The sequence below is a fragment of the Triticum aestivum genome, chromosome 1D, assembly GCF_018294505.1.
Source record: "Triticum aestivum cultivar Chinese Spring chromosome 1D, IWGSC CS RefSeq v2.1, whole genome shotgun sequence".
In the NCBI taxonomy this organism is placed as follows: Eukaryota; Viridiplantae; Streptophyta; class Magnoliopsida; order Poales; family Poaceae; genus Triticum; species Triticum aestivum.
Window position 1 is genome coordinate 222,614,160 of NC_057796.1, and position 14,002 is coordinate 222,628,161.

Genomic DNA, 14,002 nt, shown 5'->3' on the forward strand with positions numbered 1-14,002 from the left:
ACCAGAGCTTCTCACAACAAGCATGATGGTTTTGGTAGGGAACGTCCCACCTTTGGGGATGAAACAATATCCATTGCCTCATTTCTTTCAAAAAAAATTCTCGTGTCAACATAGAACAATAGGAGTGTTGTGTCAATTTTTTTTATTTTTCGGGGTTCGTTTGGACATTTTTATGCATTAACTGAGTTTTCAATGCATTTATGTGCATAATTGAGATTTGAACTACATGCACATGCTCCAGTGCATATAAATTGGTTGAAAAATCAAATCTGTGTCCTTAGGTGCATGCTTAGGTCCCATGCAGGAAATGGGAATGAATTTCAAACACGAGAGCACTATTGATTGCTGTCAAAATGTTGGGATACTTTATTTTTAAATTCTAGTAAATCCAAAACTCGTATGAAATTCATGAAACTTGGCATGCTATCATGGAATGGCACCCGACGTGTTGTGGTATTTTTCGTGTCCATTATGAGAGAAGGCGCACCCGAATAATGACAGCCAACAAAGGCATTTTGAAAAATAGCTACCACTTTAATATCTCAAACGTTTGTATAATTCAAACCGTGTGTGTTCTGTTAACCATTTACGTGATGCCACGTGTCTTGGTTTTAATGGCTGTAGGACGTGCCCTGCGGACAGCTGCTTGACGTTGACTGAACGGGAGGCGTGCGAGCACAGTCCGGTGCGCAGGCTGGCCGAGAGGCATGCAAGCTGTCCTCGAATGCGTAGGCTCACTGGGAAGCGTGCGAGCTGTACGCTGTGTAGGCTCACCGGGAAGTGTGCGAGCTGTACGCTGCGCAGGCTCACCGACAAGCGTGCGAGCTGTACGCTGTGCAGGCTCACTGGGAAGCGAGCCCTTTGACTTCCATGGCCGCCCGCCTTCCTCTCCATGCGCGCGCCCCCCGCAGCGGCCCGGGACGCCGTTGTCGAACGCTACCTCTCTGCGCCGCAAGCTGCCGTCCTCCCGCGCCCCGCCCGTCGATCCTGGGATGACATGATGTCTCTCTTAATGTACAGACTTATCAAACAATTTTCTTTTGAAAAAAACATCAATGGTTTTTAAATATAAAACACTCATCGCAAACGTTTTAGTTAGAACACCCGTATGCAAACCGGGAGCTTCCCCATGAAGCCAAGGGAAAATGTGTCGAGCAGGATTTTTGCGGCTCTTGATCGCAAACGTTTTAGATAGAACACCGTATGGAAAGTGAGAGCAGGATTTGTGCATCTCTTCAACGCAAACGGTTCTTTTGGATGACCCGTGTGCAACCACTTACAAACAATTTGGTAAGATTTGCATCTGTCATATTGGGTATGTTGCCATTTGTCAAACTGGAAAGATTGACATTTGTTGATCTAGTAACATTGCCGTTTGCCAACCTTGTAACACTGCGATTTGTCAAAATACGAAGCTAAAAATCACTAGCAGTATCTAAGTTTTGCAACTAAAATTCAGTAATTAAGCATAGATTTCATTCATAGATTAAGCAGTCATTCTTAATTTATACAAACAGTTCAACTCGACAGCTGAACCGACCAAACTTTTCCCCAGCCAACCACGTACTGAAATAGCTAGTTCAACTATATATACTAGCTAATTTTAAGTATGTTGTACAGTTCCACCACATCTATAGTCAGATGAACTGAACAAAATAGCCCCTAAATACTACTACTACTGCGGAGGGGCTTTGTACTACTTCCCGCTGCCTCTCCTCTGTCGAGCGCGTTCAGTAAGAGGCGGAGGAGGAGGAGCCTACCGACGAGCTGGGCAACCGCAATACAGTGCGTGCCGCCATTGCAGCTTCAGCGATGCTCACCTCGAACACCCTCTGCCGCTCCAGACGACCCCTCTCAAAGCGGTGGTTCTCCTTCTAGATCTCCTGATTCCTTGCCTCTGAGGCACCGTGTGCCGCGGCCATGGCGGTGGTAAGGCTCTTTGCGTGCTCGACGAGGCGCTCCTCCTCCCGCAGGAACTCGGTGTAGCGCGCAAGGTCGCTGACGCATGTGCGAGCATCCACCTCCGCCTCCCACCTTCGGGCGGCGGTGTCGGAGCAGGTGATGACCCCGGTGGTCGACGGTGGGCTAGCGGCCACGGCGGCCGACGATGGGGTGGCGGCCACTACCACCACCTCCCGCCTTTGGGCCGCGGTGGCGGAGTGGGTGATGGCCACGGTGGCCTGCAGTGGGGTGGCGGCCATGAAGGCCACCTCCTACCTTCGAGCCACATCGGCGGAGTGGGCGATGGCCCTGGCTTTCGACGGTGGTGTGGCGGCAATGACGGCCGGCAACAGCTGCCGACGGGCAGCGGCGGCGGAGCATGTGGTGGGTGTTCCGCGCACACCCAACAGGGACGCCACGCGCACTACACTACACCGGGGACTGCGCCGCCGCCGCGGTGTAGCCTCGCAGCTGGAGCTGTCCTCTGATAACGGAAGAGTGGCTGAGCGACAACGATGGACCGGTACCATTGGCGATCATGGGAGAAGCAGACAAGATAAGCTATAGGGAGGGAGGGGAAAATGTGACGCGGGACTCGCCGGTCGTGAGGGTTTTTATAGTAGACCTGTGAGCATTGGGATTTTGGGGGATTTCACCGAGTTGGGCGGGAACTTTGCGCGGGAACCTGTGAGGTTGCGCGGGAACGGGCTCACCGACGATTCATTGGCGCCACCGTTTGGCCAAAAGAACGCCCCCGCGTGCTGCGCAAGCTTGCGCTGTAAGTCGTCTGCGACAGTGGGGTGACAAGACGTGCGAGAGGAGGATGAAAGGCCATGTACACATACGTTAATAAAAATGTTTGCGATTTAATTGCCTGCTATACTGTCGGATTTCAGGTTCCGGCAAAACACTTAAGGTTCGAACACTGGGGTGCGCACGAAGATCTCTCCCTCCCCCTAGCTCGCTCACTCACCACGATGTCAAAGCTCAGCGTGTCGAACTCGAAGAACAGGGGACACAAGAGTTTATACTGGTTCAGGCCACCGATGTGGTGTAATACCCTACTCCAGTGTGGTGTGGTGGATTGCTTGTAGGCTGGGGATGAACAAGTATAAGAGAAGAACAGCCTCCTGAGGAGTGGTGTTCTTGAGCTCGGCGAGCATGTGTGGTTGAGGATGATCTCAATGATCCGTCCCTCGCTAAGGTGGTGGCTAGTCCTATTTATAGAGGCCCGTCTCCCCAAATGTTAGGCGGGAAGGGATCCCACAACGGCCAATTTGAAGGGGGACAACTAGTACAAGCTATCCTGACAAAAGGTGGTCTTCGCCTGCCAAAGGCTCTGGTGGCGACGCCGTCGTGGGCTCCACGATGACCTCCGTCCTGCCGTCCTGCTGGTCTTGGTCTCGTTGCACAGATATGGAAACCTTTGCATGATGCCTCGGGACTCGTCGCCTGCGCTTGCCCCTTTAGCACCAAAGAGGCAACGGGTACTCTACGCCTGCTGGTGCCCGCCTGGTCTTGGTCGTCATGGCTCACGTCACGGGAACCTCACGAGGTGCCCCTCGCCTTGATCTCTCTGCTCCTCGCGAGCCAGCCTAGTGGGGCCGCCCCTGAGGAGGTCTTGCGTCGTCCGCCTCCCGAGGCTTGGCCCCTCGCGAGGGTCTTGAGTGTTTGCTGGTGAAGATGGGCCGTACCAGGCCACTGGAGGAGCCACGCCATGGGCCGCAGGCAGGCAAGTCTGGGGACCCCCGTTCCCAGAACGCCGACAGTAGCCCCCGGGCCCAAGGCGCGCTCGGACTTGGCTTCAAGGCGAAGCCAAAGGGCAAGTGCGGAGCGCCGCAGGCCCCAAACACCTGCGGCCTTGATTTACGCGTGGTGACTGACGGGACGTGGGCGTCTCCGCTTCCCCACGCTGCCTCGTCAACTGCCCGACTTGACGATTCCCTGGTGCATGCAGAGAAAACCATCATTACCTGTGGTCGTGGGGGTCGCCGATTGGCCTTCTCCTGCTATAAATGAGGAGGGGGGCGGAGCCCCCGTCGCTCATCTCTCCCCGCTCTGCTCGCTTCTTCTTCCTTGCTCCATTGCTAGCAGCGACATCCATGGCGCCGGTAAAAATGTTCTCGGCCGCACAGAAAGGGAAGGCCCGCTGGGAGGGGCCCGGCTCGCCACCGCCCAAGAGGGGACACGTGGGCCCTGCAAATGAAAAGCCGCGTCCGGCACCTAGTCTAGTCTTCTCACCAGCGCGGAGCTAAGTGCTGCCACTAGGACATGGGAGGGAGCCCCCGAGGCCCGAGGGCGGCACTCCTGAGACTCCGGGGCGTGTACAGCCCCACTCATTATTACGTGGGAGTGTCACGAATGGAGACCTTCACAGGCACTGGGCCTTGCTTCACACGCACTGGGCCTTGCTTCATGGGTAGAACTTCCGGAGGTGCTGGATGTTCCAGGCGTTCTAGATGGGGACCCCATCCCGCGTCCCCAGGTGCACGGCACCAGGCCTGGAGACATGGGCAACCTTAAACGGGCCCTCCCACATGGGCGAGAGCTTATGCAGGCCTTCCCTAGAGAGCACCCGCCTTAGGACGAGGTCACCCACCTCGAGCGTCCTGGAGCGGACGCTGCGGCAGTGATACCGTCGCAGCACCAGCTGGTATCTTGCCGCTCGGAGCGTGGCTTCACGGTGGCGTTCCTCCCCCAGCACAAGGTCCATCCCCCGCATGGTGTCCTGCTGCGTCTCATCAAACGCCAGGACCCGCGCAAAGCGATGCTTGACTTCATGAGGGAGAACCGCCTCTGCTCCGTAGACGAGGAAGAACGGGGTCTCGCCTGTTTGCTTGGTGGTGGTGGTGCGGATGGACCACAACACAGACTGGAGCTCGTCGTGCCAGCCCCTACCGCAGGCCTCGAGCTACTTCTTGAAGGTCCTGGTCTTGAGGCCTCTCAGGACTTCCGCGTTGGCGCATTCGGCTTGGCCATTGCTCCTGGGGTGTGCCACCGAAGCGTTGCAGATCTGCGTTCCAAGGTTAGCACAATATGTCTTGAAGAGATTGCTAGTGAACTGCGAGCCGTTGTCGGTGATGATGCGGTTAGGGACCCCGAACCGGCTCACGAGGCCCTTGATGAACTTACCTGCAGACCCGACCGGGATGGTGCGGATGGCCTCCACCTCTACCCACTTGGTGAACTTGTCGACGGCGACGTAGAGGTAGCGGTAGCCCCCAGGCACTCGAGGGAACGGGCCTAGGATATCCAACCCCTAGACTGCGAATGGCCATGAGAGCGGGATGGTCTGGAGGCCCTGAGCTGGCTGATGGATCTGCTTGGCGTGGAATTGGCAGGCCTCGCAGGACTTCACCAGCTCGGTCGCATCGTTGAGTGCCGTAGGCCAGAAGAACCCGCTGCGGAACGCCTTATCGACCAGGGTTCGTGACGACGAGTGGTTCCCACAGTCTCCGCCGTGTATGTCAGCTACCAACTCGTTCCCCTGCTCCCTAGAGAGGCATCACTAGGAAATATAATTTGGCCGCTTCCTGTATAGCTCACTGTACTGGATGCAGTATGTCGTAGCCTGTCGGGCCACGCGCTCTGCGTCCTCCTCTTTCTCCGGCAGCGTCCCTTGCGTCAGGTATTCCTTGAACTCCTTGGTCCAGCACCCCTCCTGAGGCTCGAGCGCCAGGAGCAGGCGCACTCCCGAGGTCGGGCCGCAGGCCGGGGCTCCCGAGGTAGGTGGCTGGGGGAGTTCCTCCCGAGGCGGCGGCGGCCCTGAAGGCGAAGGTGCTGCCGAAGGCTTGAAGAGCCACTCTTCGAAGACGCCAGGCTCTTGGGGTTGGCGCTTGGATGCCCTTTTGGCAATGTTGCTTTTCCATTTTGCGTACCTCCGCGAGGTATGCCTCCATGTGCTCGTCCCTCGGCTCATATACCTTGTTGGAGAAGTTGACGACGAGCTGCAAGTCGCCCCTGATGGTGAGGCACTTCACCCCCAGGGTGACCGCAGCCTTAAGGCCAGCGATGAGGCCTTCGTACTTCGCGATGTTGTTGGAGACCTTCTCGCCCTGCTGGAAGCAGAGCTGCACGGCGTAGTAGAGCTTGTCCTGAATGGGCGAGATGAGCACTGCTCCAGCCCCCGCGCCCTGGCGTGTGAACGCGCCATCGAAATATGTGACCCAGCCATCTGGCGCTTTACTTACTAGCGAGAGGGATCGGTCCTCGCCTACTTCAAGCCCTGGGGTGTCAGTTCATTCTGCTCACTTTTCCAAGACAGAAGAGAAGCAAGCAACGGATTGAGCAACTAGCGCGAAAGCCGTTGCGCGTTAGCGCATCCGTTTTCTTGCTTGATTTTTATACAATTTTTTGAGCAACTAGCGCGAAAGCCACAAAGTCGGCGAGCGCGGATCCCTTAATGACCCTGGTTGCGCTGAACTCCAGCTGGAATGCTTGCAGCTCGATGTTCCATTCAGCGACTCTTCCAGCAACGTTGGGGCTCCGGAGTACCCTCTCCAATGGGTAGGCCGAGACGACCTTGATTGGGTGACCTTGGAAGTAGTGACAGTTTACGCGAGGCCACCAAGAGCGCGAGCAGGAGCTTCTGAGGCATGGGGTACCGTGCCCTCGCATCCCGCAGTACCGTGCTGATGAAGTACACAGGGTGCTCGATGAGGGCGGGAGCATCGATGAAGCCTGCGTCTGCCAGAGGTTGGGGCGTCTCCTGAGGTGATGTGACCCCAAGAGCCTGGTCGCCCATCGGGGCCCCTGCAGGCCCGAGAACACCGTCTTGCTGGGCCTGATCATTCGTTGGCGTTGCTGCAGCCTTTGTGGTGTCCTCTTGGTGCCATACCACCCCGGCTGGAGGTGCGGCACGGCGCGGTGGACTCTTGGCCTGGCGCTCTTCCCGGACCGCCACTAGCGCCGCGCTAGCTGAGTAGGGAGTGGCGGCAAGGTAAAGCACCAGGGGCTCAAGGGGACGAGGTGCCACCATCACCGGAGGGCTGGTCAGGTACTTCTTGAGGTCTTGAAACGCCAGGTCGGCCTCCGGGGTCCACTCGAACGGGCCCTTCTTCTTCATCAGCTTGAAGAATGGCAGGGCGCGCTCCCCCAGCTTGGAGATGAAGCGCCCTAGCGAGGTCACGCAGCCCGCAAGCTTCTGCATTTCCTTGAGAGTTTGTGGTGGGCTCATGTCTTCTATTGCCTTGACCTTCTCCAGGTTATCCTCGATCCCCTGTGGGACACGAGGAAGCCCAGCAGCTTGACGGAGGGAACACCGAACATGCACTTCTCTAGCTTGAGCCGCAGGTCCACCTGGCGCAGGCTTGCGAAGGTCTCCTCCAGGTCCTGAATCAAAGTTCTCGCCTCCCGAGACTTCACCACGATGTCGTCGACGTAGGCTTCAGTGTTTCTCCCGAGCTGCTGTCCCAGGGCGATGTGCATCAGCCGTTGGAAGGTCGCACCTGCATTGTGCAGCCCGAACGGCATGCAAGTGTTGCAGTACACCCCACACGGGGTCAGGAAGGCCGTCTTCTCCACATCCTCCACTGCCATCTTGATCTGGTGGTAGCCCGAGAACGCGTCCGGGAAGCACAACAGGTCGCACTCGGCGGTGGAGTCGACAATCTGGTCGATGCGTGGATGCGGGAACGGGTCTTGGGGGCAGGCCTTGTTGAGGTTGGTGAAGTCGACACACATGTGCTCCTTCCCGCCTTTCTTCGGTACGACGATGGGGTTCGCCAGCCACTCCGGGTACCGGACCTCGCGAATGACACCTACTGCCTCTAGCTTGCGGGTTTCCTGGACGATGAAAGACTGCTTCTCTGTGGACTGTCGCCGCGCCTTCTGCTTCAGAGGGCGCACATTGGGGCACACCTTTAAGTGATGCTCGATCACCCCCCTTGGGACCCCGACTAGCTGCTTGGGCTCCCAGGCGAATACCTCCTTGTTCGCGCGCAGAAACCTCACTAATGCCTCCTCTTGATCCGGGTCGAGGTTGGCGCCTATGGTGAAGGTGGCTCCTGAGGGCTCACCTTCCTCGACCAGTACTTGCTTGGTTTCGGCCCAGTCTTGAGTGAACAGCTGCTTCTTCTTCGCCAATGCAGCCTCCTTAGCTCCAGGGGTGGCCTCGTCGGCCGGACGGGCCGCCGCGGCGGCCTTGAGGGCAACCTTGAGCACCGCCAGAGCCTCCTTAGTGTCTCCAGCTACGGTGAGGACGCCCTTGCTCCCTGGCATCTTCATGAGGTTGTAGGCCGGATGAGTTGCCGCCATAAATTGAGCCAGAGCCGGGTACCCGAGGATGGCGTTGTATGGGAGGCCAATGCGGGCGATGTTGAAGTCGATCAGCTCGGTGCGGTAGTTGCCGCGAGTGCCGAAGGTCACAGGAAGGCGGATCTGCCCCAGGGGGCTGGCGGAGCCGCCGGCGACCCTGGAGAAGGGCTTGGTGAGGCGAAGCCGTTCGTGTGGCACATGAAGCAAGCCGAAAGCTTCCACGGAGAGCACATTAAGGCCAGACCCGCCATCGATGAGGGTCTTGGTGATGGCTACGTTGCAGATGGTGGGCGTGCAAAGCATTGGGAGCATGCCCGAGCTAGTGGTGGTCACGGGGTGATCCCCCGAGTCGAAGGTGAGGTCGGCCTTGGACGCCGCCCAACCCGGGGGAGCTCCTTGCTGCATGGAAGCGGCGCCGATCTGGCGGAAGAACTGCTTGGTGTGACGGTCTGAGGGCGGTGCTTGCGAGCCGCTGAGGAGAGTTACGACCGCGAGGGGTGCTAGTGCCGTGAAGCGCGCGATGAAAAAGCCGCGCAGCTCCTCCCAAGATGCCACTGAGGATCCTGGGAGGGTGAACAGCCAGGCGCGCGGTGCGCCAGCGAGGGCCATGGGAAACCAGATGGCCATGACCTTGTCGTCGCCCCCAGCTTCAGGACGGCCTCTTCGTATGCCAGCAGGAAGGTCGACGAATCCGCCGCGCCGTTGTCGTGGTATTCTCACGGAGGGGTGCAAGACGACAGATGCCACAAGGTGGCTTTGTGTGAGGGCAAAACTACGGCCAGAATATCCGGGGACGGGTATGCGAGTAGCACACACTAGTTTACCCAGGTTCGGGGCTCTCCGGAGAGATAATACCACTACTCCTGCATGTCTGAGTATATATGTGGGGTGTACATCTGGCAGTACAAAGTGCTCCTGGAGCTGTATCTGAGATCAGTGCCAAGGGCACCTGATCTCATATATGCATGCGTCTGGCCGGCTCTAGTGGCCAAGTATGGCCATGGCTTGTGGCCGTGAGTGGCCTTGTGGCCAAATGAATGTGGCGTGTCGGAGTGGATGGATGGATGTGTGCCTTATATAGGCATGGGGGTAGCTTACTACCTAAGCTAAGGTAGTGACGTGGGGGGCAAGGGGGCATGGGGCACCATGCCCGTGAGAGGCGTGGATGTGACGTGCATGCCTCCTTGTCCCTGGTGCACTTTATAAAACAGTGCCCAGGGACAGATACACTATAGATGATGTCGCGGTACGGTTGTCTCGTCGGTGTCTTGTCGGTGTCGGGTCGATCTATAGTCGGCAGCCGGCTGGTTGGCGCAGTCGGCAACCGGCCAAGGAGCAGGCCGGGTGACGAGTCAGCCCGGGCAGTCGGACAAGGGGCCGTCTGGGGCGGCCTGAGCAGTCGGACTGAGGGGCTTGGCTAGCCCCGATGTCTTGAAATATCGCCTTGCCGTCTTCGGGGTACCCGTAGCCAATAACTCCGACAGTAGCCCCCGAGCCTCCGGGCAACTTGGCAAAGTTGGGCGGAGGTTCTTTGGCAGGTGTTAATGTAGTCTCCGAGCCTCCGAGCGAGGAGGGGGGTTCCCCACGAAAATGATCATGCAAAAAGAAGTTAGTCCACGCAGATATATCAAATGTTTGCTTTTAGCATTGCAAGTTTATGCGGAGGGTGCCGACTCAGTTTCGTCCGAGCCCCCTTAATCTTTTTCGTGTTCCCTCCATTCTTTGGCTTGTGCTCTCGCTTGCCGGGCAGCCGCTCTGCGGTCTGTGGCTGAGAGTGGGCCACGAAGTGGAGTTTACAGTACTCAGAGTCTGAGAGCAGATTCGACGGAGCAGATACTTGTAAAGGAAACGGCCGGGTCGCCCGAACCATTTTCTTCCCGGGCGTTTTTCGCGTGGGTGACCTCCAGCGTTCACTCTTGCTAGCCGGACAGCCGCTCTGCAGTCTGTGGCTAAGAGTGGGCCTTTGGTACCACGCACGCTACTAAGCCGTCTGCAGGAACTAACGTCTCAGGCCAAGCGGCCAGCCCCCGGGCCAACTCTGGCTGGCGCTGGGGCGAACAGTGATGCAACTGTAATGAAATGCGGAGATAGCCCCCTGAGCATTGCTCGGGGTTATCCGTGCTTGCGCGGTGAAAAAATATGCGAGTGAGGAGCTCACATTGATTTTTTTGTAGTCACGGCAGAGGTTGTCGAAGACAGCCGACGCGGCTCGGCGCTCGCAGGGCGCGCTGGCGCACCCGCTGGGTGTAGCCCTCGAGCCTCTAGGCGCTCGAGGAGGGTCTAGCCGGTCGGGCTTGACCGGCCAGGCGGCGAGCGGAACGCGGCCGAGCCGGCTTGGCACAGCCGGCCAGGCGGCGAGGCGTCTGACAGCGCCCTTTTCTTCCTTTTCTTTTCTACCGGCTGCTGGGAGCCGGACAAAACTCTTCTCTTGTCTGCAATCTTCCGTGGGGGCGCGCCAGCGCATCCACTGGGTGTAGCCCCCGAGATTCGGGCCGAATGCTGAGCAGTCGAGCCGGATCTTCCGGCAACTACTTTTTCTTCTTTCTCGCGGGGGCGCGTCAGCGCACCCGCTGGGTGTAGCCGCCGAGATTCGGGTCGTCGGAGTAGGAGGCAGTCCAGCCGGCTTGGCACAGCCGGCAGCGCGGGTCACGACTGACCGTCCGAGTGGCGAAGCAGGCGGACGGGTTTTTCTTTTCTTTTCTTTGTCCCAGCCGACTTTTTTTCTCTTTTTTTTGCCAGTCGTCCTTAAGCAGTCGGACACAGCTCTTCATTTTTTTATTTATTTTGCAAAGCCGGGTAGCGGGCGTGAGGACCCGGCCTGTCCGGGTGGTAGGAGCCGGCCGTCCAGGAAACGGGCGCGACCCGGCCATCCGGGTGGCGGGAGCCGGCCACTTTCTTTCTCTTCTTTCTGTCTTTTTCTCTTCGCAGAAGACGACAACAGCAAGCAGCGGGGGCCGGCTGGTGCGCGCCGGATGCTGGCGGAGGCGGAGCGGCGAGCCGGCCACCTGGAGCCGGCGGAGGCGGAGGGCCCGGCAGAGGTCGGCCGGGGGCGCGCGCGGGTGGAGCGGACGGGCGCAGGCGGCGGGCATGCAGCGGCTCGGTGCGCGCAGGGGAGCTGGCTCGGGGCGGGAGCCGGCCAAGGGGTGGAGCGGAAGGGCCGCGGCGACCGGCAGCAACAGGGAGTCGGCCGCGGAGGCGCGGGGCCGGCCGGAGGTGGAGGTGCGGAGCGGAGCTGGCCTGAAGCCGCGGCCGAGTGGAGGCGAAGGCGCGAGCCGGCGGCGCTGCAGGGAGGCCGGGGAGGAGCCGGCGCGGGGGCGAGGCCAGCTAAGGCCGGCTGGAGCAGGCGCGGGCGTGAGCGCGAAGTCGGAGGAGGCCGGGCACGGTTGAGTCGCGTGGAGCCGGCTGCCGGCGCGCGCAAGCCGGCCAGGCGAGGCAGAGCCGACCACGGCAGGTCGCGACCGGCGGCGAGGCGACCGAGCCGGAGCCAGCGATGGTGCCGGCGCGCGGAAGCGAAGGGCACCGTGACGCGGGGCAACACGCATGCGGGAGGCGGCAGGGCGGGCCGGAGTGGCACGCAGGTCGGCTTGCGGCGAGCCGGACGGGGCCGGGCGCTGGGAAGGCCGGATGCTCGGGAGGCGCAGCTGGACGGAGCCGGACGAAGGTGGCGGCCTTGTGGCAGGGGGCTCGGGCTCCTCCCCTCGTGCGCGCGGGCGCAGGAAGGTACGGCCGCTCGGGGCTGAGCGAGGCAGGGGTGGCTGGCGGTCGCGGGACTGGCTGCAATCGCGCCACCGCCGTCAGTTTGGCCAGCCGCCTGCGTGCACACGGGCTAAGCTGGCTAGCTAAGCCAGCATGCACGCAACTGACTCGGTTGACTCTGCTAGCTAGCTTGCTAGGCATGAGTATGTGCACGGGGAATCTCTTGATTGCATCTGGCTAGTGCGTAACCATGGTATGGGATTATCTGGGATATGCTTATGACTGTGGCTTGACTTGCATCTAGCTAGCTTGTAGATGGTATGTGGAGGAGGGAATGCGTGTTTCGGCCAGAGCAAGGTGCAACGTAGAGGGAAGCAGACGCGAGCGGCGCCTGGATGACCACAGCCGACTGAAACGAGGCCCCGCGCGGCGCGCGCGCGGACGGACGGTCGGCGTTGAGGTGGTGGTGAAGAAGGCAAGGCCGACGGCAAGGATGCGCCGCCCCTCACGGCCATTCCGGGGGCATGCGTCGAGCCCCCGACCGCTATCGGAGGGACGGCGTGGTGCCGCAGCGGTGAAGATGAAGATGGTCCCTCCCAGACTGCGAAACCAGCATCAGCGCGGTAGCATAGTACCGCCCCACGGTGGGCGCCAACTGTCGTGGTATTCTCACGGGGGGGAGGGGGTGCAAGACGACAGATGCCACAAGGTGGCTTCGTGTGAGGGCAAGACTGCTGCCAGAATATCCGGGGACGGGTATGCGAGTAGCACGCGCTAGTTTACCTAGGTTTCGGGCTCTCCGGAGAGATAATACCCCTACTCCTGCATGCCTGAATATATATGTGGGGTGTACATCTGGCAGTACAAAGTGCTCTGGAGCTGTATCTGAGATCAGTGCCAAGGGCACCTGATCTCGTATATGCATGCGTATGGCTGGCTCTAGTGGCCAAGTATGGCCATGGCTTGTGGCCGTGAGTGGCCTTGTGGCCAAATGAATGTGGCGTGTCGGGGTGGATGGATGGATGTGTGCCTTATATAGGCATGGGGGTAGCTTACTACCTAAGCTAAGGGGAGAATATCTGGTGATACGGCACTTCAGGTGATACAATGCTCCAATGAATCATGGACCGTTTGATTATGTTTGAAGGGACATGATGAATGCACACGTGATGAACAACTCCTCCACAGGAAAATATACAAAAACACCCTGGGTTATGTTCTTAATTGAGCGCAAGGCTTGAAAGAATGAGAAGATAAGAATGTTTGGATTCCCTCAGTTCTGCCCATGTTTATTCAGCAGTAGCATATGCGTGAAATAGTGCATGAAATCTGTTTATGACAAGACGAATGTGCAATGCACTTGTACTGTTAATAAGCTTACATACATTCTAAAACTGTAAAAGTTATCTCAAAAAATACAGTCATGCCTTTTAATTGACCACAACATTCACTCAACAAGGTTCAGTTCCTTTCAAGACTGAAGCAAATGTCTGCTTGTATGTTCTGTACAAAAACTCAGTTAGCATTGGTGAAAGCAAATATAACATATATAGGACTGTTGTCCAATTGCACGAGAATTTCAGATTGTAGAAACTAGAATTGACATGGATATGTGAAGACCAACTGCGGAAAAAGTTTGATTCTAATAGTACTTTTTATGCATTGTCAGAATTAAAATTTATATGAAATTTATGGATTAAACATAACCAAACCAGTCTATTAGTATTCATGGACAAAGTAACCAAAAAATTACTAGATTTATTTTGTTGAACTTTAGCAGTATAAAAAAATGGAGATGGCGCAATTTCATACGGAGGTTGCATTATAGCAAGACTCGAGAGGAACACCAAGTTTTAGTTTGTTTGTTTGCACAATGAAAGTCGGCCTTTTTTCTGTCACTCACTGAAACTAAAGCCTTTTTTAACAACAGTGAAACTAAAGCAGATGGACTACTAGTCTAGTACTAGTAGGAAAAGGGACTCACGCTTGATTAATAACATGATCCAGGGTGCTTTTGTATATTTTCAGTGGAAGAGTTGCTCAGCACGTGTGTGTTCATCATGTCCCTTCAAACATGATCAAACGGTCCAGGATTTATTGGAGCATTGTA